We start from the raw sequence: 6,038 nt of genomic DNA on the forward strand, positions 1-6,038 counted from the left end.
AAAGAGCGTCGAATGCACAAATATACAATTTATTGTATGTATGCTATCTATATGTTTTTCTAGTGGTGTAGTAGCCATTCCCTCAAAACGTTAACGACCATCAACCCGCGTCGTTCAAGCAATGCAATTTACTGTTATTACAGCCGCAGCTCAGCTGCAGTAAATGAAAACTTTTTAGTATTCATGGTTTTAGCATTAACGACTTCAATTATGGCAGCATTTTATTTCATTTTACTTTATTAGTTCTTAGCAGCGGCGGCGACGTCGACAGCGACGCGGCAGCAGCGACCCGGCAGCGGCAGCACAGGGCGTGTCTGCTGACAAAAATGGAGCAATGGCTCCAAAAGCCCAAACAGCCAATCAGCGCGCAGCAAGTGTGAGTCGGCGCAGCACGGAGAGCGACAGAGATAGAGAGAGAGTGTGTGTGTGTGAGTGTGTGTGTGAGAGAGCGTAAAAAGTAAGCTCTCGCGTATGTAAACAGCTTTTTACCGTAACTGCATAAAAATGGCCGTCGACTCGTTGCAAATATGCTCTAAAACTGCCAATTATAGGCACTTATTCATTGCGGTATATGATGCGTACAGCGATGATGCTGTGTAACCGTTAGCTGCCGGCGCTGCCATTACAGGTGTGCGTTTAATCAAAAAACCTGGCAGCCCCCTAACAGACAACTGACGAGCTGAACGGCAATTAAACGCCTCGACTTGACTTTATTGCAAGTTTATCGTGTGGAATGTGTCTAAACGTCGACGACGACCCTTTTGCCCCCTGCGCACACTGTGTGTTAATTGTTTTGCTCGGGGGTTGTTGTTGTTGTTGTTGTTGGTATTGTTGTTGCTGCTCTGACATTAATTGGTTGTGTTCGAGCCAATTTGGCGTTGAAATCGGTTAAAAGGCGCAAATTGATTGCCCTGCGGTTTTAATCGATGCGCATTCATTCCAAATCACGCACATTTATCAACCACCCCCAACCTCACCCCCGCCCACGCTCCCCGCTCCCCGCTGCTGCTGCTGCTGCCACATCTGCACAGTTTATAATTGCCGGCAATTGCAATTGCCGCCGCCGCGCAATTAACGTCAATTTCACAAAATGGTTGCCATACATCGGTGCCATACAACATACATATATGTATGCGCCTCTGGCAGCACAGGACACACAACTCGTTATATAAGCGTTGCGTGTTTATTGCGAAACATTTGCAAGATGTTTGTTTATTTGTGTGTGTTTTTTAAGCGTTTTACCTGCCGGCATACGCGGAAATCGTTCGACGTGTTTTTTTTAGCCAACGGATTGGCAAGAGGTAAGGCGAAAAGGATATGAAAAGGATGTGACTGTGCTGCATTCGCTTTCCACGAATATCCTTGCTAGGGTTATGAAATTTTACGCAAGCTAGCGACGCTCAAGGACCCAGGCAACAGACAAAAGGGGTGTTCAAAGGATTTAGCGTGAATCGTAAAGGCAGTTTTTTCTTTTTTTTTTTTTTTGGTATTTTTTGGCAAGGCACGGCAGGAGCAGCACATGATAATTGCACGCAATCAATGCATAATCCTCGCATAATCTGCGCAATTTACAAAAAAAACAAAAAAAAAGTGTCAAGAAAAACACAAAGTTCTGCCTAAAAAACGGACTTTTTGGCCTTGAGCTTCCGCTCAAGTAGCTGTTGCTGCAGTTGGCCAACAGGTATGTTGCGGGCACGCCCCCGGCTAGGGCTCCGCCCAGGCGCAGCAAATCGCCAACTTAATTGCCAGAAATTCTCAAAACAAACGAAAACAAACAAATAAACATATCAACTGCAGCAGAGCTTGGATTTGCTGCACCGGCCCGGGGATTTGGGAGTTGAAGGCAGATTGACTTCTGCGGATCATCTGGAGTAATCGGAGTTAATCCCGTTAGCAGTAGCAGGCGCAACCCGTTCGCCGGATTAGGCGCAGTTTTAGTCCAGAAGTCAGCGCAAATGCGAAAGGATTTAAATCCATTTTGTGTACATCTCCTGGCGGGGCGTGGCCGACGCTGCCGTCGCTGCCGACGCTGCCGGTGCAGGTCAGTGGTATCCGTTATGTCGGCGGTTTTTGCTGGCTGCCGGGCAACGCCCAGCGCCGACGCCCTAATCCGTTTACGCCTCGAAATTAATGCAAACATTTAGAAGGATTATCAGCTCGGTCCGCCATAAAAAGGGGTGACGGGTCGCCGCGGCAAGGGTATGCAAAAATTCGCTGAACTGGAGACGTGTTGGGACCGTGCCATAAAAGCATGATAGGATTGATAATTCGCAGCTACTTGTCGTTCATTCTGTGCGCATTGTCTGCTCGCGGATTTGCCACTTGGCTGCGGGTAACTGGGCAACTGTCTGTATATAGGGTATATACAGAGGGTATACAGGTCGACTTAGCGTATCAATTGCAATGGCACAATTATGCGTTTCGTGGAAGTGATTAGAAGCAGCGATTAGAGCCAAAGAGTTGAAAATATTTGTGGATTAGAGTTTGACTTTGGCCAGGCCAAAGAGCACACCCGCACACACACATACAGGCCCTTGGCATTGTCAAGGGCAAGCGGCAACAGGAAATGCAGGACCTGGAACTTCCGCAGCGCTCAAGTGGATGCCGCTGGCTACTTAAAACTCAATTAGCAGCGGCAAAAAGGAGCTTGTGGCGCCACAAGGGCCACCAGAGCAGACGCAACAAGCCGCAAACAACATAAAAGATACAATATTTCAACAATCTGATTCGGGCTGCATAATGTACACTGTAAGAAAATCATGTGTGCTTCAATCGATATGCACAGACAAATGTAAGTTCGAACCGAACCAAAATTAATTAAATTAAAATATGTATTTTGTATTAGTTTTTAATTCAAAAGTTCAATTTAACTTTCTTTTTATATGCAACTGCCCGTTCTACTGAAAATAAGGCAAGCCGTGCTTATTTTCATAAAGAAATTACGGGCTACATTTTATAGAGATTAAATTCAGTTTAATATTAAATATATATATATACATATATATAATGAAATAAGTATTTAAAATCAAAAGCCAATATTTAAGTCCTGTTTGAAGCATATTTTTACGGCACAAAGTCTTGAATATTTCTTGCAGTGTAGCTGAAATATATGGAGCATTAAGTGTTTGCTGTGGCCATGTCGAAGTCATCAAAAAACTGTGAAGTGAACGGGCAATTATGTTGTCGTCGTCGCTTTGATCTGCGGCCCACTTACAAGGCATCTGCACAGACACAGACAAAGATACAGATACAGATACAGATACAGATGCAGATAGAGATGCAGTTGCAGATACAGATACAGTTGCGCCCTCGTTAGATACAGATACAAATAAGGCTGTGCGTCTGCCGCTCGAGTTGATTTCCTTGTTTAAGCATTTTTTAATTGTATGCTAATTGATTGCATTGTCACAAAACCGTTGTGCATCCATGAGATACTCAAAGATACTTGTACTATATTTGGCGCACAGTTCCGGAACCACATTCTGATGTCATTTCAAATGCCAGCTGCCGCCGGGCTCTCAAGGGGCGGGGGGGAGTTGGTCTGCTGGGTGCATTAAAAACAAAATGAACACACAAAATATACAAAATTTATAGCGGCAGATACATGGGCAGCCAGCAGAGATACAGATACAGATACAGATACAGATATGGCTAAAGATACGTCTACGGTTGGAGATTAGTGGGAAGCGCTTAGCGTTTTATTGACAGCATTTGCTGGCCATAAAATGCTTAATCCGGCCAGAAATTCTGGCTAAGATGTCGCGATTTTTAGCATCCTCAAAAAAGGACACAGGCGCGGACAGGCCGGACAGGCAGCCGCAACGGCAGACCGAAATTGCCTGTGAAAAAATGTGCATAAAGAAGAGTAGCAGCAGCAGCAACAACAACAACAACCATAAAAGGTCGAAGGTCACGGCTGCCGTAGCTGTTGACGTAACAGACAACACACATGCACACACACACACACCCTGGGCCTTGTTGTGCTGGGGCGTGACCGCTGCCACAATTAATCTGCGTAATTTGCATGTGGATGCAACTCGGGAATGTATCTGCATCTGCAACTGCGGCGCAGTTCAAAAAAGCTGCATCTAATGGCTGCGAACTTCGCGCGAATTCGCATCGGCCAAATGCCATTTGAAGTTGAGGTTGAGGTTTTCCGATTTGCATCCTGCGGTTTTCCACGTACAAATCTATCAGGTTTTCTTTTTTTCTCAGCAAACAACTCTTTGAACTGTGCGAGACTTGCATAAGAAACTCGAACCATTACGTGCTGCAAGGAAATTCGAAAAAATTATGAGAAAACTCTACAAAAATAAATATAAAAAAAAACTTAAGCAAAGTAGTTTAGATTTTAAAGCTATTTAAATGTATATATTTAAGGTATATTTTATGTTAATTTCATGAAATGTTATGCAAATTTTTTATAAATGTTATATAAAATTATGTAAACATTATGTTATTGTGTTATGTTAATGTTTACAGATTTGCCATTTCAACTAAAGTCCGAACACATGAAAGCACCTTCAAACGAATCCCACAAAGCTAGTTTATTCGAAGATCTAAAATTATTCCAAGATCGTTGATTTCGAAACATTTAACTTTAAATAACAATAACTCGGCTCAATAAAGTCTGATGTTTAAAACTATACGTCATTTGGGAGAGTCTTGAGAGTCTATCGCAAGACCTGATCAATACAAGCCGTATACATATATATGTATATCTGTTGCAAATCGGACATACTTTTTGTCGCTTCTAAACTTTAAGTAAATTCCCATCTGGCAGATTACGATTGCATTAAATAGAGTGCAAGCTGAGCGAGATATAGCTAGTTGGACTTGTCTCACAAATAGTTAAATTGGTTCCATAGTCCATTGGTTCTTCCAGATTGGAAGACATTTATCCGATTTTCGACTAGCTCATGGACTAAATAAAGTACAATCCGTTGAACTAGTCTGATATATAAGTTGAATTAATATTATTTTCATTCTATTTTCTAGATACTCACAAAAAAAACCCGCATCTTGCAGCCTTTCAGTATATCGTTTTTTAAAACAGTTTCAGTCGCTCTCAAATCGAACTTCCCATTTAATTCCATGCTACTTTGATTTTGCAACCTTGTGAATAATCGCTTTATCACACTTTGCGCTCTTCGGACGACCTTTTGGCCTTTGTGACTTTTGGGCGCGTCTTAGTTTTTTAGGCCAATAATAAAAAAATCATGCCCGATCGTTTTTCTGCTTTTTTTTATGATCAGCTCAGATCGAAGACAATTGACATACGATTCGAAAGTCAGTTCTAAAAAATATTTCGCGCACCGCAGCGAGTCAATTTCCAAATGTTTCGCTTTGAATAGCTCTTCAGAGACGGCAAGGTCGGGCCGTCGTTGTTCCGCTTCCGAATTCCGCGAAAATTATAAAAAAGAAAAACAAAAATAAGTAAACAGCAACGTGAGGAAAAACTGCAAAGCCTGAAAACCTACAAATCTGAAACTAGAACTAGAATTCCAATGCAGTTTTTTTATGCCGCCTAATTTTTATGGCCTAAAAAACAGAACCAAAAACCGAAACCGAATATAATCGCTGCCATTTGTTTGCCCATAAAAGAGCCAGGCTCGACTCGGCTAGGTAAAAAGGCAAAAAAAAAAAAAACAACGACAACAACAAAAACAAATGGTAGAAAACGGCGAAAAAGGACAACGCACAGGATCAGGCCAAGTCGCGTTGTGAGAAATTCATAAAAACTGTTTTCATTTTTTAGAATCAGTGCGCGAATCGACGACGACTGCGACGGCGACTTGGCCCACTGCGGCTTTACGATGGCCATTAACGCTCCTAAAAAAATAACGCGAAAAAAACGAGCGCTGTAAATCATAAAGTCAACCAAAAAGTCGACTTTAACTAAAGACAGAGCAGAGCAGGGCAGAGCAGAGCTGGGCAGGATATAGCGACCGCCTTGGAGGGCTTTTCCTGGCCGCTTTGCTGACGGCTTGTTCTTCCTCCGCTTTTGGACAAAGTCAAACCGCAATAAAATTGACACG

This window comes from Drosophila novamexicana, unplaced genomic scaffold (genome assembly GCF_003285875.2).
Source record: "Drosophila novamexicana strain 15010-1031.04,08,12 unplaced genomic scaffold, DnovRS2.1 tig00000564-arrow-pilon, whole genome shotgun sequence".
Classification (NCBI taxonomy): domain Eukaryota; kingdom Metazoa; phylum Arthropoda; class Insecta; order Diptera; family Drosophilidae; genus Drosophila; species Drosophila novamexicana.